This window comes from Harpia harpyja, chromosome 9 (genome assembly GCF_026419915.1).
Source record: "Harpia harpyja isolate bHarHar1 chromosome 9, bHarHar1 primary haplotype, whole genome shotgun sequence".
NCBI classification, from domain to species: Eukaryota; Metazoa; Chordata; class Aves; order Accipitriformes; family Accipitridae; genus Harpia; species Harpia harpyja.
In genome coordinates this window covers 34,979,078-35,006,461 of record NC_068948.1, presented here as the reverse complement: position 1 = coordinate 35,006,461, position 27,384 = coordinate 34,979,078, and the positions used below count along the sequence as shown (strand labels likewise).

General features: G+C 49.9%; 1 protein-coding gene across 14 annotated transcripts in view; it reads left to right on the top strand.

Moving 5' to 3' along the window:
• Positions 1 to 685: 685 nt before the first annotated feature.
• Positions 686 to 27,384, top strand: part of NCOR2 (nuclear receptor corepressor 2) — a 260,465-nt gene continuing 233,766 nt past the window's right edge. For 7 of the 14 annotated variants that reach the window (XM_052798074.1, XM_052798073.1, XM_052798075.1 and 4 more), the window contains exon 1: positions 688 to 1,032. The gene's annotated coding sequence lies outside the window, so the exon portion shown is untranslated. Of the gene's footprint in view, positions 1,033 to 27,384 lie in introns of all 14 variants that reach the window. The other 7 variants (XM_052798062.1, XM_052798061.1, XM_052798059.1 and 4 more) reach the window with 2 other exon arrangements.

The window sequence follows — 27,384 nt, the reverse complement described above, 5'->3', positions numbered from 1 at the left end:
GCTGGCATTCGCTTGTTAAACTTCAGATTTCCCTGCAAAAATCACCCCCCAGGGAAGGTTTTTGATGCGGCTGGGATTGCAGTGCAGACCCTAAGCTAGGGCTGGGAATGTGCAGCGTGGAGTCTTCTCCTGGAGACCCCCGCCTTCCTTCAGGGGAAAACCGAGGTTTCCTCACTCTGGCGCTGTGGGACAGCCCCGCGGAACGAACTTCCCGGGGCTCAAACTTTGCCCCGTGGTAGCGTTCAAGAAACCAAGCGGCAACGGACGCCCTCCGACCCCCTCCTCTGAAGCGCTGGTGTCTGAAAAGGCACCGGCGGGGGGATTGGCGGGCCCGCTCGTGGCGTGGGCGAGAATCCCTGTTTTCACCAACAAAATCATTAATGACACCCAGTGGCATTAACGCAGCCTGTGGCACCAGTAAAGCTGGGCACACCGACATAGCTGGTGGCACCGGCGTAGCCAGTGGCACCGATATAACCGGTGGCACCGGTGCAGCTGGCGACAAGGATACAGCCGGTGGCCCCGCCGCCCGGCACCGGCACCCCTCCTCCCCCCCCGCCGCCGGGTGCTCGGCGCTGCATGCGGCAGGAGGGCGGGCGCGGCCCCTTTAAGGCGCGCGGGCGGCGCGGCCCCGCCCCGCCCCGCCCCGCCCGGCCGCCGGTGCGGCTGTGGGGCGGCCTGAGGGACCGCCGCCTCCCGCCGCCTCCCGCCGCGCCGAGGCAGGGCAGGGCAGGGCGCTGCTGGGCCAGCGCTGCGGCGGAGGGGCGGCCCGGCCCGGCCCCGCGGGCGGGCGAACGAACGAACGAACGAGCGAGCGAGCGAGCGGGCGGACTCACCGACAAACCGACCGACCGACGGCGAGGCTTGCGGGGGAGCAAACCCCATGGCTCTGGATTTATAAACACGGCGCAGATGGCGGGGCCGGGTCCCGGCGCCGAGCGCTGCCCCGCCGGCCGCTGAGGCGGGAGGCGAGGCGAGGAGGGAGCGGCGGCGGCGGCGGCGATGGGGGGCGGCAGCTGCCGGCGGGATTAGGTAAGGCGGAGAGGGGAGGAGAGGGGGGGCTGCCCCGGGCGTGGCGCTGCCCGGAGCGGGGCCGGGGGCCGGGGGGAACCCCCCGCCCGCCCGCCCGCCCGCCCGCTGTCAGGCTGCGACCGGCCCGCTCGGGGCTGGGGCTGGGGCCGGGCCGGGCCGGGGGGGGCCGCTCCCCGCCAGGTAGGGGTGCGGGCGGTCGCCGTTACGTAAAAATGAAAATGTGCCGCGGGAGCTGCTCGCTGGGGGAGAAACTTTTTGTTGTTGTTGTTTTTTCTTTTTTTATCCTCAAGGGAAGGCGCTGCTCGGGGAGCTGTAGGGTCTGGGGGTGCTCGGGAGGAGCCCCGCACTTTGCAAACTAGCGGGGACACCCGGTCTGCGGGGTGGGGGCACCCCAAAGGCCTTTTTTTAACACCCCCCCCTTTCTTTCCCCCCCTTTCTTTCCCCCCCTTCGTTCAATTCTGCTTTATTTTTCGGCTCTTGCCCCACATATATATTTGAAGCCGGTGGTTTCACGCTGACACGACAGCCGGGAGAAATTAATGTGCATCCAAGGCGTTGTTTGGCGCCGGGTGGGAAATGCAGCCTTGGCCGAGGCTTGCCCCGGTGCCCCAGAAATGTGTCATTTGTGTGTTGGGGAGAGGGCTGGGGTCCTGGGCACGGCCAGCGGCGGTAAGAACTGCGGGGCTCACTTATCTGAGGATGTGGCGTTTAGTGGCTGGTGTGTAAATATTTATGGTGGGTAAACAGGGCCGGTGTCTGCAGGCAACAAGTGTACGTTTCTCTAAACCCCAGCTCCGGTCTCTGGAGTGATTGCTTTTTTCTGTCGATTCTTATAATTTCCTGTTCCTTCTTCTCCCTCGGCCCTTCCTCCTGCTCCCTTGCTCTGACAATGCACAAAGAGCAGGCTGCAGTGGGTGCAGGCAGCTGCCTGCCATGTGGGCTGCTGCCAAAGCCACTGAAGCAGCAAAACCTACAGGGCTCTGGCCCTCCTGGGGCGAGGGGCTGTGTTGACCCAATAAACCCATCGCTCCTTCCACCGCTTTGAACCCTCTGGATGTCCCTGCCGGTGCAGCCCGGCATGGCTGCAGGCGCATCTGCCTGCGCTGGAGGCTGGGTCTGCTCCCTGAACTTTGTGGTTTGGGTCAGCTCAAGAATTTGCCTGAGAGGACAGTGCTGCTGGAGGTGATCTGTGCAATGGGTATTTCCTAATGCCGCCCTTTTGATTCACAGGCGTTTATGATTTGGACTCTTTCTGCAGCCTCTCCCTCCGTATTTGCGTGAAGCAAAGGTTGGCGCCCTGAATGCCTGAAAACGTTAGGGTTTTGCTGAACCCGGTATTTTTAATCTGGCTTTGGTGGATGTGCTGTTGTTCCACTGGTATTCCTTGGCCACGTGGGGTGAGAGTTTTTCAATTCAGCGTAGGACTTTTATCAGCAAGGTTAAGTTTTAGTTTGCCATGTGCTTTACAGATAAAGGTTTGGTACTGCTGCTAATTCATAAAGGGAAGGGATATGAGTTGGGACAACTGGGTGAGTATTTCCATCTCTTCTGAAAGTGGTGACAAAACTCCTGGAGGGCTTTAGTGAAGCCGTGCTTTCCTAGATGGCTTTAGTGAAGTCGTACTTAATTCTCTGAATTTCACTGCTGACTTGTTGGGTGACTTTGGGACCTAGCTCAGCCTCTCATGTGCCTGGGTCTGCCGGCTCTGTGCAGAAGCCATGCCTTGGGTGGGGAATATGGTAAGCAAGGCTTGCAAAGTGTTTTGAGGCTGAGTCCCAAGATGCCATGGGAGGGAAGGGAAGTTCTGTGTGTGACAATATTTTATAACTTCAGTTGAGTAAGTTTCAATATGAGAGAGACTCTTGCAAAATGCGTTTAGTTTATTGAAAGCAAATGCACTCAAACCTCAGTTTGTTGTTGCCAAAAGGGAAAAAGTAGAAGCTATTTTTGGTGCAAGAGAGGAGATGGGGCACGCACATGTCTGGGGCAGGAAAACACTGGTACTTTGTTCTTCTGGCTTCATGTGGGTGGTGGTTTCTGTTATTTAGCTGTGTGTTTCTGCCAAGCTGCAAAACATACCTGGTTCTGAAAACCCTGCGGAGGTCAGGGGCGTCTCTGCGGAGCTGGTACTGGGCCTGTATGGGAACGCCTCCCACGTTGGCATCTCCAGCGCTGGAGAAGTGGGTGGATGCTTCTGGCTCGACACCTTTGAGCGCCAGGGAGGTGACTGGCATTTTTCACGACGAGATCTGGACTGAAACCATAAACTTGTTTCATGCAAGCCACCGAACAGCTGCTGCTTGGCAATACCTTTCACTTGCTAATGGCTGTGTGGTTGGATTTGAACCAAGTCGCCTTGAGTGGAGGTTGTGCCAGTCCCTGGAGCCATCCTGTGCTAAATCCAAAGAGGGTTTGGTTCAGGCTGTGTTTGCATCTTGTAATCAGGAGATCCAGTCTGGTTAAGGCAGTTTTGTTATGATCGGCGATGAAGGCGTGCATGCAGCTGTGCTGATAGCTATGCATGTTAAGAGCACTACCCATCTCATCTCCACGGCAGCTCTGGACTGCACTGGCTGGAATTGGTCATAGGAGCTATCTTCATCTTTCGTGACATGGCTGTAAATTATTTGTCCCCTCGATGGTTCCTGGTGTTCACCCTGCTGCTGGTTCTGGTTGTTAGTGGCCTCTGCTGAAATACAGTCCTGTTTGTGGTCAGGTCATCCAGAGAGAAACTTGAAGTCAACCGTAATTTACATGTTTGAGATACCATCATCTTCACAGCTCTTTGGGGAGGAGGAAAGTTACCATCTCCCCAGTTTCTAGATGAGTAGGTAGAAAAGGAGGATTAAATTGGTAAATTTTCAGGTAGTGGGTTTTGGGCGACTGATTTGAGCAGTTGTGGAGGAGTGTGGGTTTGAGAGGGCCTGTGTTTGGGGTGCAGTACTACCCATCCCTCACCTGATGTCTCATTCTGACCAGATCACTAGACATGCCTGAAAATTGAGGTCAGGGGGGTTATGTGAAGTTCAATGTGTCAGAGCGAGTCTGCTGGAAAGCTGGTGAAGAGGAGTCTCTTTCCCCATGAGCGCTCTGCCAGTTCAGCGCGAGGGCTCGTTTCTCCCAATGGCAAAGTACTGGTTCCCTCCTGGGTTTTGTGCCTGCAAGCAGGGATCCCCCAAATGCAGACTGGGGGCTAGTTGTGGGTGTACTCGAGGGTGGAAATCCAGGGCAATGTGTTCTTCAAAGGACTTACCTTTTTGCAGCTGCATTTGTGCGAACTGTGGCTTGCTTTAGTCTTCACTGAGAGATTTCAACGGAGAACAGGGTCAGCTCTAATGGAGCTGGAAATGAGGTATAGCGGCACGCAGTCGCCTCTGTGATTAGTGACTGAGGCTTTTGCAGCCGCTTAAGGATTTGGGCATCATGAGGTCATGGATTCTCATCTAGGATGCTGTGGCATAGGCTCTTGCGTGGCTTTGAAGGGCCCTTGCTGTGTATTGACATAGGAAAGTGGTGGAGAATTGCTGTTTATGGCTGGACTTGTGCTGGCACACAGGTGTCAGGGTCTGTGATTTGCCCTGTAATGTCGAAGGGATAGATCTTTGCATCACAGCAGAAAATGGAAATGCGTATCACTTAATGAGCATGGCTAGAGCAGAGATGCTTCCTAAAAAATGGTTGAAGAGGGGAGCTGGAGTTCCAGAACAAAGGGCACGAAAATGCCCGTAATAGCCTGGTCAGAGTGAGGGAGGGGGCTCGTAGGAAGGGGAGGAGGACAGAAGAGCAGAAGGAAATGAGTGATTTGGCAGTTTTGGGAAGTGAACCCTGACCCGCGCACGAGGCAGCAGCGGGACTGTACTGGGAATTGAGAAATCTGGGTTGCACCCCCAGTCCTGCTGCCCCCATCCCACTTGTCATTTCCCTTCTGGAGGCCACCAGTTCTCCCTTCCTGTCAACCTGCCTCTGGCAACTGGAGGCTCTCTGGGGTGTGGACTGTCCCTTACAAAAGGCAAGGAGAGCGCCTGAGGACAGGCGTTTCTGGTGAGCAGACAGTGCTCATGTGGTGCTGCTACCCCTGCCATCTTCATGGTGGGAAGCTCAGAGAGATGGGACGTGGTTGTCGTTGGGCAGGCAAGAAGAGATGCTGATTGCTGCAGACCCTGCTGCTAACAGTGTGTGCTTGGCTGCTGGTCCGAATTTGGTTTGGAGATGTTCAGAGAGGAGCCCTGCCTGCAGGGGAGAGGTCACCAGTGCTGGCGCTGGAGGAAAAGCAATAAAGATGGAGCTTGATGGCCGTGGCTGTGATTGCTACCACAGTGCTAGGGCTGGAGGAGAGTTGGGGCACAGGGGGGGACGACACGGAGAGCAAAGCAATCGGCACGGTTATGTGCCTGCTGGGTGGCAAGGAGGATGCTGATAATGGTTAGTGCTCTCAAGCGCTTTATAGCTGCAGAGCACTGAACAAACATTAACGAATGTAAAGGATAGCAGCTTCGTCTAGTTACAGAGAGGGGAAGTTAACTCCAAATTAACTTTATGATCCGTGAAACTGAAGGTTATTTAAAAAAATAATAACATAAATGGAAATGCTGAAGTTTTCCAGAGTCGCTGAGTATGCTGCTTGTTGTTTAATGCCTTCCATTTTTTCACTCCCAGTCTGTGTTTTTGGCTCGGGAACAAATTACAGGCAATATCAGCTTACGCTTGGATTTGAACCCACATTACTCTTAGTCAGCTGAAATATTTCCCCTTATCGCCGCTCCCATAATGTTTATTTTAGACCAGATAGCATCATGGCTTTTCTGCTAGCTGTAGGGAAGAAGCCAGTCTTTGAAACAGCCCAGCACCTTGGAAAGAAATGATCTCAAAGCCAGTTTGCTTTCTGAAAGGTACAGCTTCATTTTCCACCGAGAGCTTTATGCAAGGCTGTATCCCAGAACAGTTCACGGCATTAAAAACCCAGGAGGCAGCAGATGGATGAATTGCTGACAGATTTAAAATCGTATGACAAACATAAAGGATTCAGACGTGAGGCCAAGGCAGGAGGAAGGTTGCAGGGGGGAGGTGGAGGCAGAAAGGTCGAGTAAGTTGTTCTGGGCAGGAGGAGATGTGCAATCAAAGGCAGACTCCAGTGGGTTCAGCCTACAAGGGGAAGGGAAGGTCTTCAAGGGGAGGGATGTGGTGAGGAGCATGTTCCCATCAAAGGGCAGGGAGCCCTCCGTGTCCTGCACCAGTGGTGGGAGGAGGGAGGGGGCCAAGTCCAGCCTCGGCAGCGGCAGTGAAGCCAGGAGGAGCGGGGCTGCCCTGGGAGGAGACAGTGTGGTGGGGCCCAAATGGTTTCCTCCTGTGGGAAGTGGTCCGAGGGAGAGTGCCAGCGCTCGGGGAGGCAGGGGACGGTGTGGGTATTGTCTCTGGTAGCCGCAGCCGGGGCTGCGGCTCTCCCGGCGGTGCATGTGTCGAGGGAGGGAGAGCCAGCAGGATTTCCTCTCTGCGGTGCTGGCTCCCGGGTTAATAACTAACCAAGCAGTCTAGGTTTATCCTTTCATTGTGGAAGAGAATTATTTACATAATACCGCTCCGCGTAATCTTTATTTAGCATTGTTTCCCTGGCCTAACTCTGGACAGAGTGGCGGTGCCCAGAAATGCAGTTTCGGCCCAAATACGTGGGAAGTTAACCCTTACTGTCTGGGCGTGCTTCACCCTGCCTGTGCAATGAACTGGCTGTAAACTGAAGAAATACTCCAGTGGCGTGGCCATCTGTCATGTAGTTTTTGGGACCTTTAAGTCTTCTAAACCCTGTTTTCTGCTGGCTCCGGGATGGTGCTCTGTGCTGGTACCCGAATCCTTCTCACCAGCTTCCTAAGCAACACAGTTAAGGTTTGTCCTGTGCATGTTAGGGCAAGAGAGTGGTTTGTATTGCGCTCTTCTGTGTCTTTATGTTAAAGAAGGCAGAAGGAAAGAAATGTGTCAGCCCGTGGGTGGAGGATGACAGGATTTGGGAAGCTTCCTGGTGCAGATCATCCCATCGTCTGTAATCAGTCCCTGAGGACTCTCTGTCTCCCAGGCAGGCAGGTTTCGTCCTCCTCGGGGAGTGTGTAATTGCAAGGTCTGGAGGCTTAGATGGTCGTGTAAAGAGCTGGGGCCTGATTATTGCGGCACACTACGGTGAAGGACTGAGCCCTGGGCTTGGGTTTCAGTGGGATGTGGTGGGAGAGTTGAATCGGTGAGTAGGATGGCAGGCAAAGTCAAGCTTTCTGAAAATCTACCTGTACCTCCTGCTGTGCAGTGCTGGCTGGAGAGGGTGGAGGGTAGGGTGTCTCGTTCCGCAGCGTAGAGGAGTGTGGGCTTCTAATAAGCTGTGGCAAACAATGGAAAGTTGGCTTTCTTCTGAAAATATTTTAAAACCTTGTAAAATTACTCCAACAGCTACGTTTTTATAGGACCAGGTCTCAGCTGTGTGATACTTGATCGCTTTGTAAATAGCTCAGTTTTTGGCCTCTGCAAACTTCTTGAACACGTACCTCCCAGCACTGCAGAAACACTGGTTAGCACATGGTTTATTGGTGGCAGCACCTGGCTCATATAGCAGAAGGCACTTTGCAGCTCTGCATAAGTGTTTACTGCCGAGGCCGTGTGATCTCTTTGGCCTGATGTTGCAAGGAGCTGGTTTTGCGAAGGCTGCGAGTCCCCAGTGATTTACACTGGATTACCCAGTGGTACATGCACAGTCCAGGCTGGACGTTGGCATGTGATGGCCTCTCCTGTCAGCCTTGCTGGAGGGCGATGCACGTTCTCTGTCAGTTTTATGCTGGTGATGTGGATGTTACCTGATCAAGCCTGAAACTTGCTGGAACAGGGGTAACTTGTTAACACCCTCCTTGAACCAATTACACCTGGCAGGGTGAGTTTGCATTGGATCAGCGCTGAGACGTGTGACTGCAGCATTCTTGATCCATTGCTTGAAGCCCTAAAGCTTTGTCTACTGACTCGTCAAGCCCTCACTGTTACTGTCATGCGATTCATGATATCATGCGGTGTGTAAATCTTAGGTGTGTAACAGAGTGGTGGTGGTTGGTATCAGAGCTGTGTGCTTGGGAAGTTTCTCCAGTTGTTTGCCTGGGGGTGTTTGTCCTGCATTGGGACGTTAAATAACTGTGTTCCCTCTTCTCTGGCACAAGAGTTTCTTCTGTTTGGCGAAGGGGATGACTCTTTCCTGTTGGAAAGATTTCCTTGATCAAGCCCTTGTTTTTCTGCAGGTACCACGTCATATAATTCCATTAATAAACTTTTCAAGCTTTGTCTTGAAAGCAGTTACAGCTTTTTTTTTTTCCCCCTTTGCTGCAGAGTTTCAAGCTCATGCCAAAGTCTCAGCTTCATTTCTAGGTCACCGGTCTGCCCTTTCATTTCCCCCCTCATGCTGAAGTTGGCCGGCTTGTTTTGATTTGGTAATATGTGAGGTGGTGTCCACAGACAAAACCGGGCAGGCCAGTGAAATTCATGTTTCCCTGCAGCCTTGTTCCTGTTGTGTGTGTGTGAATAATAATTTCCAAATGCTAGACCAGAGGTGATTAAAAACTGTCAAAGAAATAAAATGCAGCAAAGTCTGTGTTACAGAAATCTGTGTATCCAGTGTTTTGGGAAAACTCTCTGAACTGGCAGTGGAAAAAGCCATCAGTATTCTTATTTAAGGCTTTCTAGTCTTAAATAAATGTCACTTCTTTGGGAGGTGCTGGTGAGGCAGCCTGAGTGTATCCAGGCTATGCAGGAGGCTTGGCTGCCGCTGGCTGTGTGCAGGGGCCTGGGGCCAGTAGCACTGCCTTTCTGCGCTTGCTCTGCAGAGTTGTTTGGGATCCTGAGCTGCTGTTGAGATGTTTTTGCATGATGTGGCACAGGCACCTGGGCAGCTAGCTCAGCTGCGGGTTTGTGGCTGGAGCTGTGTAGCGTGACTGGCAAAGGGTAGAGGGGTGAAAGGCTTCTCTGCAGCCCGCATGGATGCTTGAGTGGACATGAAGAGCTGAAAATCCTCCTTGGGAGTGGCACACAGTGTCTGCTGCTTGCTCTGAGTGAGTACAAGGGGTTGTTTTTTACTGAGCTGCAAGGCAATGGATGTTTAGAGGTTTTTATGCAACTCCAGTGTTGGGACCATGAAGTAGTTGTCATGTCATCAGTTAGATGCGTTGAGCATCTTTATTTTTGGAGCAAATGATCCTGCTGACAGCATGTATAGGAGGTGTCAGCCAGCTCTTTTTTCTTCTTCCTCTCTATTTTTTTTTTTTTTCTTCATTTGTAGGTTTTAGTCTTGGCTTGGCTTTGCTCTTTTGACAGGGTAGCTGCTAAAAAATTTTGTTGTGCTTTTTGATTTTTGATGTCTACGTGTCTTAAGATGCCATGATTAGAGATGCACGTAAAGAGCTGCTGCGGTTTTGGTCCAGAACCCAGCCAGCTGCCAGCAGCGTTCCTGAGGGCTGTGCGGTGATGGACTGAGAAACACTGCAGGATTTTGGGTTTTCTCCAGCATTATGAAACAAAAGTAGAGATGTCTGTGTGTACCTTAAGGGTTGTGGTTTTGTTCTAACTCTGTCGCTGTGGAAAGCTAAGGTTTGCATCTTTTCCACTGAGATTGGTGCTCATGGAATTTAGAGCACTTCTGTGAATGTCCTTAAACTCTGCCAACAGCAGGTGAAAGCTGAGAAATGGGGAGTTTGGTTTGCCCAGAGGTGGAGGAGTCGTGCTGCAGAGGCAGACGCAAGCACCCTGGTTGTTCCTACTTCCCCTGCCAAAGACGGTGTGAGTTTTGCTATCTGTTTCAATGAGACAAGAACTTTAAGCTCCATCTGTAGCTTTTTTTTTTTCATTTTGTTCAGTTGTGCTTTTTAAATGTCCATGGATTTCTTCTCGGCAGGAGGTTTTATTCCCCACACAATGTAGTATTGTGTTTGTCTTGCTCTAGTTCCTTGTTTTATGCGGAAACACCTTGAACCTTTGGCTGAGTTGGAAGATGGGTGCAGAGTCAGACCCCGGCTGCAGGCATGGGGCTGTTCCAGGAAGAACATGTCTCTGCATGACTCTTCAGCCTTGAGTTACCTGGTTGCTGCTTGAGGCATTAAATGTGTTTGGCTAACGCAGGCACTCCCCTGCGTTTTGATCAGGCAGTCTACACGTACTTATTTTTTTTTATGGAGGCTGATCCTTAGGGTAAAGAAGGCCGTAGCCAGAAATAAGTGAGTGTTCACACTTGCCTTTATGAACTTCTTGAGTATTTTGTCAATTAATTCTTGGGTAACTGAGGCTAAAATACCTACTGTAAAGGACACGGCCAGGAATGCTGCTAACCTGGGGCCTGATCCTTTTTTCACTCCTTTCAGTTTTGCATAAATTTGATAAAGGTGCCTGTGCTGTCTTGGCCCTTTGTAGTCTGCTGTACAAAGCCTCTCAACTGGCAGAAGAAATGTCTAAATAAATACAGCAGCTTTGCCTTGCAGTTTTGCCAAGTCAATTTAGTGTGTATGTTGAGGAAGCAGAACAATTAGTTATGGAGACAAATGGGTCTTCTCTGTGTTCTGCGCTCCCGTCACACGGCCAGCTCCGAGTGTTGTGATAAGCATAACAGTGAAATCTGTATTAAGCAACCAATTAAGGCCTCTGCAGAAGAAGGGGGGGGGGGGGGAAGTAGCAGCTTAACATTAACCTGCAAAGAAAGGTGGAGCTGAATTGTATCTCTTAATGGGTTTGGGTCTGTCAAACGGGTGACTTCTGCCTTTTTCGCAGCATCTAGCTGACTTCTTTTAGGCTGTATTTTTGGGATATGAGGGCTCTGGCTATAGTGCTGGCTAAAGGAGTTTGACACATCACTGCCCCTCACCATGTTCCTATCCCAGGGCTTCTCTCTCCTGTTATTTTTCACCTGGGTAGTTGAATGAATGTCTTCACCAAGCAATGGTGCTTTTGGTTGAGTTGGCACTGCTGTGGGGGTAGTATGGGTACTGCAGGGAGGGCCAAGGTACAGACAGCCTGAAATCAGGGGATAGGTGGCTGTAATTTGCACAGCTTGGTTACATTTCAAGCTGATATCTTTTGCGGGAGTAAAACCACAGTCCTAAAATTCTCCTCTAAATAGCAGATTTTTCTCTCAAACTTCTGCACAGACCTGTGCTTATCTCTGGTGTGTCTCCCTTTAGCAGGGGATAACCCAGTTCTGCAACAGATGATACAGTCCCTCACGCAGTGTTGTACTTGCATTCCCGCAACAGCAGTGATTTCAGCCTGGAGTCACAGTCAGGCGATATTGGTAGAAGTTGGGTCCTTTCCTGCCATGATCTGGGCAGCTGGGAAGGTCTGTGGCATTTTCTCCTTTTCCATAGGCTGGAAATTGACTGCCTGGTTCACAAACGTGGCAGGGTTTGGGCTTTTCACATCGCCCTCCATGTGCCCGTTACTGCTTTGTGTTAGGTGCTGGCTGCGTTACCTTTGTTCCTTGAGCTTTGCTTGTGCTCCCTGGGAGACTCAAGTAGTCTGTGGTTTTGTGCCTTCAGCCCTGCATATCCAGGGGAGAGCTGATGAAGAGGAAAGTTGGTCAGATGCCATCCTCTGTGCCCTGTGGCAGCTTCTGCAAGCACCGGTCTTGGCTCAGTTAGGCACTTGATGAACAGAAAGTGAGAGAGGGGAGGGTCCTTTTGGCAAGAGAGTTTAAAACCACTCTTCTACAGGAGCTTTGCTGAGTTGCAAGTTGCTGTTTCTCTCCCACTTCTTTTCTAAATCTGCTGCTGTTCTAGAAGTGGCAGTAGTTTTTACTCGTTTGCTCTAGTGCACGGATGAATGAATTTGTATTGCAGTGTAGAGTTGTAAGTAACTGACATGATGTTGATCATAATGTAGCTAATGACACTTAAAAATATTTGCTTGTTTGGGGAAATGCTGTAACACACCGTGGTCTCTTCCCAGGCACTGGAATAGATAAACAAGGTTCGGCTGTATTTGGCGTGGTGTTTGGAGAACTGGACAGCTTTCTGTCACTTCTTTGACAGATGGGTTTTGAATTTTTACGAGAACACAGAGCATCTTTTTGTTTCTTCCCCAACTCAAAAACAAAGAAAAGCCAGGTGGAGGGCAAATCTCACATGCTTTCTGTTTATTTCCGTGTGCAAATGCATCATCTTGATGTGTCATTAACCTGGTTGCTCTCTGGTGCTATTTTTAGCAGCCTTATGATCTACGGACAAGGAGCTCTTCCAGTAAGCATTTGTTAGCAGCCCGGGGGGGGGGTGTTTGCACAGAGCCCGTGGTGTCCCGGGGCGGTGGGGTCCTCCTCCCTGCCCTGCCGGGGGGCCTGGAGGAGCTGGACGCAGCTCCCCCATCCCCGGTCTCACATAGGGAAATCTGTATAAAGCATTACTCTTCAGTTCCTGTGACCATGGTAACCACCTTGGATACATCAAACTTGACTAATTAACCTAATGGAGAGTCATTTCCAGGCTGAGTGTCTCCCCTCGGATTTCAGAGCAGAACTTGTGTTGTCTGATCCACCAGCAGCCTTCACAGCCAGCACTGACTTTCTCAGGGTGGTTTCCCCAGCAGGTTTCTTTCCCAGGTCCATATGAGCTGGAGGGTATGGCTCTGAACTGGACTGATGTCTTGGGCGCTTCTCTTGCTCTGCATTCCCCTCTTGCTGTATAATCTCTCAGATTCCCATGGGAGGAAGGTCCCACACTCGGGTGGGGAAAAACTTGCTCTGATTTCCTCCTTGGACTGGGTGAGGTGAAAGTGAATACTTTTCTGCATCTCTTGTGTTTCTGTACTGCACTGCAGGATCTCTGCCGCCCTGACTTTTGCTGTTTAAAATCTGGTCAAATCCTCAGGCTTTAAACAAAACAACACATCCTGGAGATGTCTGTGCATGTCTTTGGGTTTCCTCATCTTAATGTACTAGTTAAAGGCATTGCTACTTTGCACTGTTTCTCCTGGGTTTAATTATTAGTTCACTGATTGGAGCTGCAGACTGCAGCAGGGACTTAAGAGTTCAGCCTCAATTAAAAACCATCCTGTGCCAGGCAGATAGCGGCAGGCAGCACTGCTATTCTCAAGTGTCTCCAGCAGTCCATCTAAATACCATGTGATCGGTTGAGTTGAGAAATCTGAGTAGGCAGAAAACAGTTTCTGGGATAAACCTTGTGAGTGCTTCTCAAAATAGCCTGAAAGCAAGGTTTTGCTTTTCGCAGCTGCTCTTGGTCCTTGAGGCTGGTCAGAATTTTAGGTGGATTACTAAATATTGCTGAGCTCTGATCTTCAAAAATCACGGGATCCTTTTTTTTTTTTTTTTTTTTTGATGCTGCCTCTGGTGTGTTTGAACTTAAAGGATTTGCATTTTCATGTCTTTTTAGCCTTAATTGTAAGTACTGGGACCTTCCTTGTTTGCAGTTTCAGCTTTTTATATTTTTCAGCGAAGCTGAAATCACTGTGCAGTTGATGACCCCGTGTTTGACCCTTTGAAACCTCTTGGGCAGCCTGGCAAACAAATGTGCTGTGAGAGGAGCACATGAGAGTAGCCTGAGCCATTATGCTGGTCAGTCATTGACGAGGACTCTTGTTTTTCTTCCTTTGAAGATCTGCTTAATCATTGGCATTGCAATCCCCACTGTGCTGGGCACCTGGAGAGGTTTTCTGGCCTCTCCCTGTGACGTCCCGGGTGACGTGGGAGATGGCAGGGGGGCTTTAGAGAGTCCAGTGCTGTAATCAGGTTTTACTGGGGAAGAGATTGTCATTGATATCCCTGGGATTTGGCATCTATATAAATACACGAGCCAAGCTCTATTTAAGTGTGTAGGTTCACATCAGTTCATTTGCCTGGGAACAGGGTAGGGAGCATCCCAAGACTGTGGTCCTTCCGTGTAATTTCTATTCCCAGTATAAAACATAGATGCTGATGAGGTGGGGCTTGCTGAGGGTCAATCCCTGTAAATGCTGGTGCAGCTAGATGGAAGTGACTGCTTCAGACATGGCTGATTGCAGGCCTAATTGAGAGATGGGGATAAAAACCATGTGTCTAAAACTGGTATGGTCACACTGATGGAGACTAGTGCCCATGGGCCTGGGTGCCACATAGGTAACTGAAAGTTTGTGAAGCAGCTCTGAGATCTCATGGTTGCGAGTTGGTTTTCCACCTCTGGGTAATACTGAACTGCAGAACTGGAGATACTGCAGAACTGAATTCTGCAGCTGAATTCACACGGGAGAAATGAGAATTGCTGCTTTTTGTTGGAGGGGAAAAAAAATCTGCTTATATCAAATGCTTGTGATCCTTCCAGCTTGTGGCTTGGAAAATGGGAGAAGATTGATAGCGAGGGCTGACCAGCAGGTGGAGAGAGGTAAGGTCCTGGCTTTCTGTGGGCCTTATTTCATGAACTTTCTTGTCCTTCATGTGTTTGCTGATGTGTCAGTGGAACTGAATTTTATTGGCAAAAATGTGGTTTGAACGGTTATCTTAGATTCACTCTCAATTGCTTGCCTAAGGGTGATTTTAAGCTAGGTTTCCAGGATCATCCCTGCTCTTGCTGTGGCTTTGCCTGGTCTGCTCTCCCCTCCCAGGCTGGCTGTCTGCACGAGGGGCATCTCTGCAGAGAGCAGCATGTCATTCATGCTCACTGTGTACTGAGCAGAAGCCATGAAAGATGTCATTTGGATGACAGTGATTTGGGGTAGCTCTAGAAAATAATTTTCTGCTGGTGGATAGTTCCAAACTATTTCCCTCCACCACCACCCCCCTTCCCCAAAACAAAAGAAGAGATGAAAGGATTCATTAGGAATTATTCACTCAGCTCTGCCGCCTGTCTGAGATCTGGCTGTCTATGTTCATCCCCCAGCTCAGGGAAGGTCAGAGGGCATCTCCCTGGGGAGGATTTGCTGTTGACTGAATTGCACTCTGTCATTATCCTGCTGGATAACGAATGCAGTGGCCTCATTGGCACTGGCTTCAGAAAAAGCACGGTCATCTGCATGTGGCCTTGAGGCGAGAGGTGAGAACCTAAGGAGAGCAGTGTGGAAAACCTCATCTTGTGGGAAAGATACAGGATGGACCCAGGCGGTTTGGCACAGTGTGATGCTGAACAGGTCTGTAGCTGCCCTGGACCTCTGTGTTACCTTGCTCTTCCTTGGGATGTGGGGGGACCCAGCAAGAGGGTTTGAAGGACAAAACCCATTCTGATGGGGTGAAACTGGTTAGATTTGCTCCTGTTTTCCTCAGTGGAAAATGTGGCATGCTTGTGACACAGTTTGAGATCTTTTAATAATATTTAAACCATTTTTTTTTTCCTGTTTGTTTTGTTTTCAAATAGGTTTCCTGAAAGAAAAACATAAAAATTCCCCTGAGCTAATTGGTGTGTGATTTGAATTCAGCTGCTCCCTTGGAAGAGCTTTTCCAGCAGCTGATCTGAAAATAACCTTTCCCACAATATTGTGAGTTGTCAGTCAATGCTAAAGGATCTTGAAGTTGCTGGTGAGGAGGAGAGATGTGTTTTGTTTGATACACTGCATCTTTTAGTTTGAATGTCATAAAATACTCGGAGACGTGTGAAAAAGATCCTAATGGAGAGAGGCTATCAGAGGGATGCAAGTCTTTGTAGCTGGAAATGAATAAGAAACAGTTGTGGGTGCTTGAGCCTGTTGGGCTGGCTGAGGAAGTAGATAGACCTGAAGAAAGTTTACATTTTAAGCACCAATTTCAGATGATACCTACCGCCTTGTGCCTTGATCTTCTGGCAGCTGCAGGCTTAGAAGGGCTTGAGGCTGTGCCCTTCCAGCGTGTGGTTGCATGTCGCTGAACTGCATGGGGGTGGCCAGATGCAGCCCTGTGAAGTAAAGTATTAAGCTTCAAACGTTGGCCTTCATTGCCTTTAGGCTAACTCAGTTCCCTGGAAGATGCTGTGATAAAATTGCTGGCCCAGGTAATTTGCGTCTTGATGACAAGCGGCAGAGAGGAGGGCGAGAGTTTGTGTGTCTGCTTATTGCTGTCATCCGTCTTGCAATCAGAAATATATGAAATGGCCTTTTGTGTTACAGCGCAGCGTGTGTGAGTGCATGTTTAAGTGGTTAGCGAATATATCCAGTTGCTAGATTGGATCACATCACCATCTTAACAAATATAGACAGTGATGGTTCACATCTGGATGTCCTGACAGTACAGTACAGGAGGAGGTGGTCTTAGTGAGTTTTAAATCTTATACCCGAAGCAGGGTAATAATTGCTTGAAATCACTGTAATTCTGCCACCAGCATTAAAGGATGTAGAATTATCCTGTGCTGTAATAAAACAAAAAAAAAAAATACAGCTGCCTGGAAAATTCTTGTTACTGTAATCCAGCACAAAGTGTGTGGGACTGGTCGTGAATCAGTTTAATTACTTTTGGGGGTCTGATCCTCCAGATCCTTATCGCTGCAAGAAAACCTCCTCAGAAGGGTGGTTGTCTTTGGGCTGGTGTTCAGCTGTGTGATGCATGACCAAGTAGTAGTTTGTAGCATTTATGAACTAGGGCAGAAGTAGATCCCTTTATTCAGGCAGACCCATATAAGCCTTCAGCACTCTATATTAGGCCCCAAATTTGCCTGCGTTATAAACAAGTATGTGGCTGCGTGCTTGTGTGTGTTTCTTTTTTTAAGCTGAAGGCAACCCCTTAAGCTCTTTTCTGCAGGTCTGTTCAAGCTGGGGCATGGGGAATTCCTAAGAGGATTATCATGGTTTACTTGATACAGAACTTGAACTTGAGCAATGGCTTATCTTATCAGTGATAAAAGACATGGAAATGAAGTTTATGTAACCAAAGAGGTCTTGAACATGGCTTCCCCTCTGCTGGAATGACAGGTCTCCGGAGTTGTTCTCTGTTCACAATTGCAGTGTTTCTGTTATCTGGCGCGTGCTGCATGGGTACTGCTGGCAATCATTTATTTCCAGTGCTGTATTTGGAGCAGTTCTGCAAGAAAAGAAAAAGAAAGGGGTGGAAGGGGAGGGCTGCAGAGCCTTAGCAAGAGAGGCTGGGCATTTGCTGCTTTAGCTGGAAAGCTTGGTGTCTGGGCTGGAGAGACTGGTGCCGATCATGGCTTGGTTGCAAGCTTCTGCATTATACTGAGCTTGGCAGGTCATTTGAAGAACAGCAGAGAGCAGACCCACTTCACTAGTGGGCTGTGAGCAGGGGGCTGGAAAGTCTCTAAAGTTGTAGTAAACTTGACCCTGAGAAGCAGAAAAGGCCTGGGAATAGGTAAAAATGCCCAGTCTGTTCCTAGTGAATCAGAAAAAGCAGATGAGTGGGGAGGGCTGGGATAATCTCTTTGGCAGCAGCTAGTAAATAAATGCAGACAAATGTCTGCTGCTGTACTCTGGCTCTGCTGACCGATTGCTCTGATACGGGATGGGACACAGCGTTCATGCCTCTGCACAGGCAAGGGAGGCAGTGAAGCACCCTGACTGCTGCTGCCGGAGAAGACCGGCCTGAGCATCGTGGCACAGCCGTGGTCTCGCCCGCTGCCCCGTGCAGAATACGCCTGCGTGGCGGATGGGCTGAGCAGCTGTGTGCGCAGCAGGGCTGCCGAGCCGGACAGGCTGTAGCTGCCTGCTCGTCTCCCCGCTGGTGTACAGGGGCTGGCCCTCACCGCCCCTGTCCTGTGCTTTGGAGGGGGAGATACACAATGCTCGGCAAGTAGCTATGCGACCAGGTGTTAGGAAGAAGAGAGGAGCCCTTCCATCCTGCCGGATTTCGGTGGGTTTGCTTGCCCTGGTGTCCTACACCTGCCTTGTCTGTGCTGGAGGGGAGGAATTTTATTTTTTAAGCTCTCACTGTCACAGACTGTGACAATGCCACAGAGGTCCAGGCAGCACCGTGCTTCCCGCAGAAGGACTCAGCAGACAGTCGAAGGCTGGCAGGCTGACAGCACGTATTAGAGGTAACCTTCAGGAAATGCCACACAGCCCTCGCTGAGCTTTCTGGCTCCGGGCACATACAGTATTTACACCACGCTTCTTGAGTTTCCCTGAAGGCTCTCAGCCTGCAGCTGCCTTTCTGTGCTCTGCCACCTGCCCCGTGTCCTCATGCTCCAGTGCCTGGGGTTGATACTGGCTGCTGGGCTCCCCCGGCAGTAACCCGCTGCGCTGGAGGGAGCTGTGGAGACCAGCTCTTCCTCTGTGCGTGGCACAAAGGTCATCTCCTTTGGCCCCCGAAAAGCAGTGCTTGTGGTAATGTGCTTTTGGAGCCTTGGGTAAAGCCAGCACCAAGTTTTCACGCTTGTATGTGCAAGAAATGACCCATTAAGAAGTGCAGCACCTGCACAGCAGCTGCTGCTTGAAATGCAAGGGAATTACATGGGATCAGGTCTTCCATCTAAGCAGATGACTTGTTCAGGTGGCTGTGTGTGGAGTTAAAAGCCAAAACCTAAGCCTTAAGATTTGAGAATTTTCCTCAGGTTGTCTTGATGGTGTTTCTCCATCCAACATGAGGTGGGAGAAAGGAAATGTGATAATATCTTGTTCTGGTAAACAATAGTGCTAAACAGCAGCCCCTGAAATACTTTGTGGTGATAGAGCCTGGACTGCATAGGTGTGAGGAGACAGTGCTGTGCACCACACTGGGACATTTGCCTCAAAGGTCAGGTATTTTCTCTGCTTCCTGGGAGAGAGATTGGGGCACGTATATCTGCAGGGCAGGATTACGGGATTTGCTCGGGTCTGGCCTTGATCTGCTGCCCCCAGAGTCGGTGGCTCATGTGTCTTCTACAAACTGAGGAGTGACTTTTCCAGCAGCAGCTGGCTGTAGGTTGAGCTCGGGTTCAGTTGCCTGAGTTGGTTCAGCTGCTTGATCCACCCACTCTCATCCTGCCGCTTGTAGTGCGCAGAAGTCGTGTGTTTGCTTGATGCTGTGCTCCCTTCAGTGAAGGATCAGCTGTGATCCTTCCCTAGTGGATCTGCCATATGAAGAGCAGAAAACTGCTGTCCTCCTTGGTGTGACCCTGCTTGGGGACAGCAGGAGCTCCCTGGTGGGGTTATGCTGTGGGATGCTCCAAAGCCTATTTTGGCACATGCATTTGCAGAGTGGGAAGCCTTCCCTCCTTGCTACCTTGTGAGCACTTACTGTCAGAGGGGAGCCCACGGAGGGACATTGAAATCCCACTTTATATTGCTAATTTCCAGTAATACTTATTCCGTGGGAGGCTTGGAGCGACTCCTTGCTTGGACTTGCTCAGTGGGGAAGAGCAGGACAGGCTGCCTCAAGCTGAGGTCCCTTGGCCTTGTCTGCTCTGAATCCCCTGCTCCTCTAGTGTAGATTTAATTTCCACGGTGCTGCAAATGCTTCCCCAGTGCCCAGCTATCAATTGAAAAGCAGTAGGGGGGTCCGCGGGGGGGTGGTGATGGTGGGGAATAACTTGTGGTCTCCATGGCAACCTACAGACGATAAATGGATCAATGTGCTGTTCTGCACCATCTGAAACTCAAGCGGTGCTGGCTAAATCTGGGGGCTGCCTTTGCCTGCCAGATCCTGCTGTGGGGCCATTAGTGTGAGATGGCTCAGCATGAAAGCCTTCCTCCCAGCATGCCTCCGATAACAGGCACTTGCCGTGTTTGCTGCAGATTATGTGGGGTTTGTGCTGGAAACCCACGCTTGGCTCTGCAGAGACCTGCAGGGGTTTGGGTGTTTTTAGGGCTGCAGCACTGTGTTGGGGTTAGGTGCTGTTAGGGGCAACTGGCCAGGCGTCCAAGTCCCTGGGATTTGGAAAGGGTAAAGAGAAATGGCTCGTTTCCCCTCCACCACTTGTTAAAACCTCCAGCTCTTTCTGCACAAGCATAGGGAGATTTATGCTTCCCTTTCTGTGAGTTGAAGGCTCAGGATACTGGATGAGGTTTGTGTCAGGGTAGTGGGTGAGGGCAGCTGTCTTTGTTCTCACTTCTGCTTCTGGTGGTGTGGATAAACAGAAAATTTGTCTTCTAAGCTGCTGCTCCAGTGTTTTCACAGTGGCCAGATTTACTTAACAAAAGAAAATATTGATCTTCCTCCACTAGATTTCATAAAAACTTATCTTGGTATGAAGTTTCTAATCTGCTGCTTTTTAAACAAGAGTCTTTCCAGTCCTGAGGTCTCAGACGTGCTCTGGAGTCACACCTGGCTCAGGGGTTCAACCAGAGACTCCCCAGTTCTCAGCCAGGACCAGGGGCTGGTGTTACTGGAGCCAGCGGAAGGCAGTGGCTGGCTCAGCCCAGCCAGGCGTGCTCAGCAGCACTTCCTTGGTCCGTGCTTTTCTGTCTGCGTGATGGGATAATCCCAGGTGTCCCCCGGCGCTTTGAGTGCTACAGATCTAAGGGGCCGCTTTCTTTTGGCGTTGGAGGTTGGCTGCAGTGTGTGGATTTGTGCAGGTGAGCTTGTGATCTGAGGCGCTGCCTGGCCTCTGCTGCTCTTGCATCTGGGTGCATCAATGCATTTCCCTCACAAGGGGAGGAAAACTGTCGCTTTCCATTTTACAAAGGAACGTGGAGAGATGAGTTGCCAGAGGCTGCACCTGAAGCTTGTGATGAAGCTGGGAGTACCTTGCAGAGCTCGTAAGTTCCGAGTTTTCTGCCCAGAGATGAAAACTGGTATCTATAGGGCTCTTCTTACCTTGACTTCCAAACGCCTGTCAGGATGATTGGAGGGATTTGGATTCCTCAGCCAAGTCTGTTTGGGCAGGGATGCGGGTGCATTTCATTTCTAATTCGTGGTGTTATGTTTGTAATTTTGTTAATGCAGACAGGGAGACCTGCTGTCTGCAGTGGGGTGGAAAATCCCCAAAGTATGCTATGAAACCATTTGTCTGTTGTGGTTCTGTCTGTCCGGCTCTGCCCGTAACCCCTGGCATGCCCTGCAAAGCTGTTAACAGGGTGGTGGCCTGTAACACATTCAGGCACCCGTTTCAGAGATCACTATTGCTGTTTATAAAGGCTCAATTGTGGGACAGTCTGGCCAAACGATCTGAGCTCATAATTCTGTGTGGTGCGGTGCTGAAATGTCCAAGAAATCTGCCATCTCTGTTGCCTTGTGAATAATTTATGGTCTCTTGACTCCAAGCTCATAAAAATCGATAACTCTCCTTGGTTCTTTTTTTTTCAGCAGCAGCTTTGTTAAACTCTCCCATTCTTTTGAGCTGCTGATGTTGAAAGGCCATGGCTTGTTCACTTACCTGAGCCATGTTTTCCTTTTGCAGCAGAATTGATCCAGGCTTTTGCACAGAGCTGTCTGTCGCTGTTCTTCACCAGGGTGTCGGGCTCAGGTTACCGCAGGAGAGATTCGTCCTCCCTTATGCCTTTTCCACGTGCTGTTGGAAGACGTTGGGCTGTTAAAACTCCTGCTCTGGGGCAAAGCTGCAGAGCTTGGACAAGTCGAAGTGTTTTTCTCTTCTGCTTGAGCACTGTGGTACTAGCTAACAAGAGGTTAAAACAACTGCTGGGAGCGACTGGCAGCAGCGTGAGGCCAGTTCCTGCCAGCAGAACTGCAGCCCCCTTAGCCCAGTAATTTGGATATGGATATGTTAATTTATTCCTGCAATTTCTAGGCCTGTCTCTGAATGCTGAAGCGCTCTGATGATCTTTGCTCCCTGTCAGGCTCAGAAACGAAGCCTGAAGTGTACCAGTAACAGCTGTGCCCTCTGTGTTGGGTTATTATCCTTTCAGAATTTAATAACGTGACACCCCTTTTTACTGGATAGCTTGTCCTTCCCTCTAGGAACAGATCGATAACAGACCTTGTATCTGCTATTTGGATGTAATTGCTAGTGTCAGCTGATGTCTGGTGATATTTCTCCAAACAGCCCTGGGAAGCGCGATGGGCGGCAGGGAGCGAGGATTTCTTTTCCAGGCTGGTGCTGCACCACATCCACAAGCCTGAAATGAAGAGATGGTTTCGGAGAGAAGTTTCCCTGCTCCCTTCTCTTCCTGCTTGCATTTTTGTGATGTGGGCTGTGAGTTGGGGAAGGGGAGAGAAGAAATGAAGCCTCCAAAGGCAGCGGCGGATAACTGCGTATGAGCCACGATGCTGCATTTGGAGGACTCCAAGGAAATTAAAGCTGACTGCTTAGTGATGGTCTTGGTCTGCAAAGCATACAGATTTCGGTAGGTTAGCTGTAGATGAAGGAAGGGTTCAGCTTTGCATGGGTTGCAGGCAAGAGGGCTCTCCATTGCAAACAATTTATTCTTCCTGAGTCTTTGGGGTAATTGAAGGGGGTAATTGCTGTACTTTCATGCATCTAATCCATGGGTTGCCTGGGGAGGAAGTAGGAAATGATTCAAGTGCAGTGCAGGGGGTATAGTAAAAGGGGGAGGCTTACTCCAGGACTGCTTGTCCCCTGCCTGGTCCTCCCTCTTCTTTGCTCCGTTTCCTTCTCCCTAGTTGTGGGGAGCCTTTGCTTGGATAACTGGTGGGAGGCATAGCTGTTGGGAAGGAGAGATGGTGAGTTGCGGGTAATCTGAGGACTATTTTTCAAGGGAGCAGTATTACTTTTTTTAATGAGTGGGTTTGAGGTGAGGATTATGTGCATGGAAATATAGTACTCGGAAAATACAGGAATATAGTAACTATAAAAAGTCTGCAGTATCTAGAACTAAAATAATACTTTATAAATACTTCCTAGCAGTGGGGTTGGCCTCTGTAATCCTACAAGGAAAGAGAAGCAGAATGATTGATGGCTGGCTCCATCCTGCTTTATCCCTAGACAGAGAGTGCTGTATTAAATATGGTTGTCTCTTGGTATCACACCCTTAACGGGAGGCATATTAGGTTACAGTCTGTGTAGCTGGCTGGGGGAGGTCCATGGGATGGCATTCCTGCCTCATTTCAGTCTGTGGCAAAACTCCTGTAGATGGAGTCAAGGCCAGGCTCTTGCTCTGTGTATTTGTTTAATCGCCCTGTCTCCAGAGAATGCAGAACTGCTGGGAAATGCAAAACCATTTCATTAAGAATACTTGATGCCCATTTTCCTAGCTGAAAGCTGTGTGCTGTTGTGGGCATATTTTTGTTTGTTTATAACACCTGCACTTAGAGCTGCGCATGTCATCTGTAGAATGGGATGAGTACCTAAGACCCAGGGGTAGGGGGGGAAGTATTTGGAAATATAAAACCTGCCCTGTGCAGCTGCATGTGCTTCCACTGACCAGAGCTGTGACCCGCACTTGGCCTGTGCTATGTACTGCACTTCCCCCTCTCTTTTTTTTTTTTTTTTTCATTTTCATTATTATCTCTATTTTTGTGCCCAATTAAACTGGGAGGTGGAGGGGTGGGAGAGCAGAACAAGACAGACAGATATAATGGGGCTAAATCCTGCCCAGCTGTTTTCTCAGCAGCCATCTCCCTTACAATTCCAAGGAAATAAATGCTCCTCTTGAGGGTCCTGATGGTTAATGATGATTTGAAGAGCGCATACAAACATCTCTGCAGATGCAGCCCGCCTGTGAGATTCCGGTCGTGCAGTGAGCCCTGGGACCCCACTCCTCTTGCATTCAGCGTGATGATAAATCATTCATAGCCTCAGCAAATGCAATTCTTTTCCTCGCTCTGCACATAAACAGTCCAGGACCATGAAGAAAGCCTGCATTTGTAGTCCTCGGAGGATGAGGCAAGTGCTGTGACAGCTGGGAGGATCTGAAATTAAAGTTACGGGAAGGGCTCTGAGTGCATGGGTGTAAAAGTAATTCTGTATGGGTGGGTGTTTTGTTTTGTTTTGTAGCTGTCCCAGGATGATGAAGGGAGAATAGGGATGTGCTCCTCTTGTGTCCTGACAAATCAAAACTATGGCTGTGCTTAGCCTTTGTTTTGTAGGGATCTGGTTGCAAACATTGATCATGATGCCTTGTATGTGGCTCTTGTGTTCAGGTGATAAGGGGAGAGGTAAAGAGGTGCTGAAGTGGAGAAATGGAGGGACCTGGAGTCCTGATTGTAGTTGTGCAAAACGCAGGTTCACAAAGGTCTCTTGGATTTTTTTTTTTGTTTGTTTGTTTGTTGCAGCCTGAAATGTACAGCAGGTTGGCTGGGTAGAGGGTGAGCCTGGAGGCAGCTACAGCTTGGAGAGGCAGCCTTGCCCAATGTTGTCCCCAAAGGAGGGATGAGTAACAGCCGTGGCCACATGAGCTCCCTATGCTGAAGCCAGTGTGGAAATGGAGGGTGTGAGGGAGGAATGGGACCCTGTGTGGACACCAAAATCTCAGTGCATGTTGTTTCAGACGTGGTTTGAACACGCCTGCTCTCACGGTGAGCTGAGCTCCCGGCCAGTGCGGTGCTGGCCCTGTTAGCTTCTGCGCTTGCTTCCCCCTGTGCAGACGGTGTGTTGGTGGGTTGGTATTCCATCCCTAATCCCCTGGAAATCCTGGGTGGGAGGAATGCCCTTGGCCATTAACAGCTGCCAGCTCCTGCCAGTGCACTGAGAAGGAGGGTCACAGGGCTGGAATAACTCTTTCTTGCTGTTTTGAACAGACATCCAGTCCTTAGACTTCACTCCCGTGTGTGAACTAATTTGTGTTTCTGGTTATGAATGTCACACAGCAAGCTACTACAGGGAAAGGGAGAAACACACATGCACCTACACATGCTCTAGAAATATGTCAGAGTTGGGCTTGCTGAGAAACTCAAGCCCAAGTGTGACCTACTTTGAGACTGTTATAATCTGCAGGGGAATGCCCTCTGGATTAGATCAGTGTGATCCTATCAATTTGTTCTTTGGGCTGGAGGAAGCACTGACTTAGTTGCTTATTTTTCCCTTTTGTGTACGAAGTGAGGGAAGGTTTTTTGGTTTTGGTTTGGTCCCGTGTCCCCCCCCAGCACTCGGACTTGAGACTAGCAGAGGTGTGTTTGGCAAGTACAACAGCCTGGGCTCTGCTTTTCCAGTATCTGTCTGTGCTGAGCACCTTCTTGCTGGGAGGCATCTGTACCATGGAACAGCAAAGTCCATGCTTGTTTGTGTCTGGTCAGTGAAGTTGTCTGGCAGGGGTTCTGGTCCTGGCCATGGAAAGATGCCTCAGCCAATCTCTCCAGTACCCTTTTGATATTTAGCTGTTTCAATCTCTTTGTTTGGGTTTTTTTCTTTTTGTCTGATCTGCTGCACTGAGAGACACTTTAATAAAATGTGAGAAATTCTCCAACCCTTGTCTTTCCCCTCTTGTCACCAGCCATTGTTTGTATAGGAGCTAGAAGTCCTTCTTTATTTTTCCCCACTAACAAATTGCTTCCAGAGCTCAGCAAGGATGTGCATATCCACAGCAAGAAGGAAATAAACAGGGAGGCTGCATTTAATTTCAGCGTCTGCCAGAAAGGGGGAACCCAACACTTGCCAAGGAAAGGTTTTTGGAATAGAGGTGCACCACACTTAATTTTCCAGGAGACTTTCTGAAAATAAAGAAGCTGGAATGGAAATAAAGCTTGCTGTGATGAAGAGAAATCGCTACCCGTTGGCTGGGAGTTTAGCCTTTGATTGCAGAGGTAGCTTTGCCTCGGGTGACTCTGGGGGGCTTTCAAAGAGGCTTTTCTCCCATCTGCAGTACCTGGCACGGCAAGAGGAATGAGGAGCAAGGGGTGTTTGGTCCACTGGTGTGAATTGTTCTGCCAGACTTCAAAGAGACGTGGAAATACCTAATCTGTCGCTTTCAAAGGGAGGAATAAAATATTCTGATAGATTCTAAATGGAATCGCATCAGCGGTGCCTCTTCCACCACTGCCTTTGAGCTGCTCACTGATCTTTCTGATTGGGGTAATGCAGTGAGGAAGATACAGTATTCCCTCGAGGGGAGCAGCTTGTGAACATTACTGTTCAGTCAGCCTGAAAAGCTCTATTACAGACAGATTTAGACCAGTCTTTGTGCGCTGAGAGGCACAGCCCGGCTTCCGCGAGCAGGCTTTGTCTGGAGGACAGGTGCATGTTGGGCTGAATTATATTTACCCTTTTTATCTCTTGCGTGCACCACTTTCACCTGCCGTCTCAGGAAGGGGGTTGGTGAAGGGGTTAGAGCAGGCTGCGGCAGGGCCGGTTATCCGGTTTGTGGGTCGCAGCAGCGAGGCATCTCTCCAGCAGGACTACAGTGTCGCTTGCTCAGGCCCATCTGTTTTTGGCAGCTCGCCAGGCGCCTAATGAGCTGTCCTCGGTGAGACTGGGAAGGTGAGGGGGCAAACAGATTTGCAAACAACCTGACTAGTATTGCTTTTCTTCCTTTGTCGTGTGCCCCGCCAGGTTTCTGTGCACTAGCCTGGCAGCTGTGGGTTGTGCTCATTGCTGGCAGCACTGGAGCAAGCTCGCGGTGTGTCTGTGGGGTGAGTTGGGGGGCTGCCTTGCTGCAGCCGTGGGGTTTCCCCATATATGTGGTCAGGCTCAGTTGGTTGTCATTGCACAATTCCTTCAGATGCAGTTGTCGGGTACAGAAATGGAAAGGTTGAGCCTAATGTTGGCTGCTTCTTTTGCTATCTTATGTATTTCCATGCCCTAATACTTGTTTCAATCCTGAGAGCCTGGTCTTGCAGTGAAAGCTGCTGGGTACTGCATATGGAAAGAGTCCCAGGAGGTCTGTGTGTGTTATTGGGAGCTGCTGAAGACAAGTGGGGGAGATTAAAGTCAGGTGGATAAACCATCAACCTTGTTGAATGTGCTGTGAGAGTGTCTTCAAGGTTTTGTCAGTTTTCCCAAGTTCTGTAATAGCTTGCACTGACCTAGAGGGGATGTCATGTAGGAGTTTTTGGAACAGTATGAATATGGAAAAGAGAGAGGATTTCCTGAAAGCACAGTACAGATTGTTCTCTGTGTCTCAGCTACACTGGCGCGTTTGAGAATGTATCTTTTATCTCCATCATTGTAGTCTTTGTGTCCGTCCCTTGAGGAATTTCAGCAGGGCGATTGGGATTGTTCAGCCTTCACATAGATCTAGCTTTTCCATGCTTCCCTGTAGTGGTCATGTCTCAGGCGCTCTTTGAGTATCATACCTCCCACGTGTCCTGGAAAGACCACGGGCTCCCCTGTCTTGCTCTCTAGAAGCAGCACAGCTGGAAACAGAAGTACACGCCAGAGTAAGTGCTGGCTGCTCGCTGACACTGTGGGATTGGGCTGCATCAAGCAGCTCTAAGAGAATCGGGCTGTAAACCTCTGGTATCGCAACATGAGGGGGAGGTATTCCTTAGAGATGACAGTGGAAATCCATTGCAAGGTGGTTTTGGTGCCCTGGCCACTGTAAGAGGAGCAGGACTCATTCTCTTCATGCCTTGAAGCTGTGTATCTATTCTCAGCACTCAGCAGCAGGGAGTATACGTGGTGGTGTTTCTGGGGTCACAGCCTCTCCCGCGGGGGCTTGAGCTGCTGCGTGTGGAGGCCAAGGATAGTATTT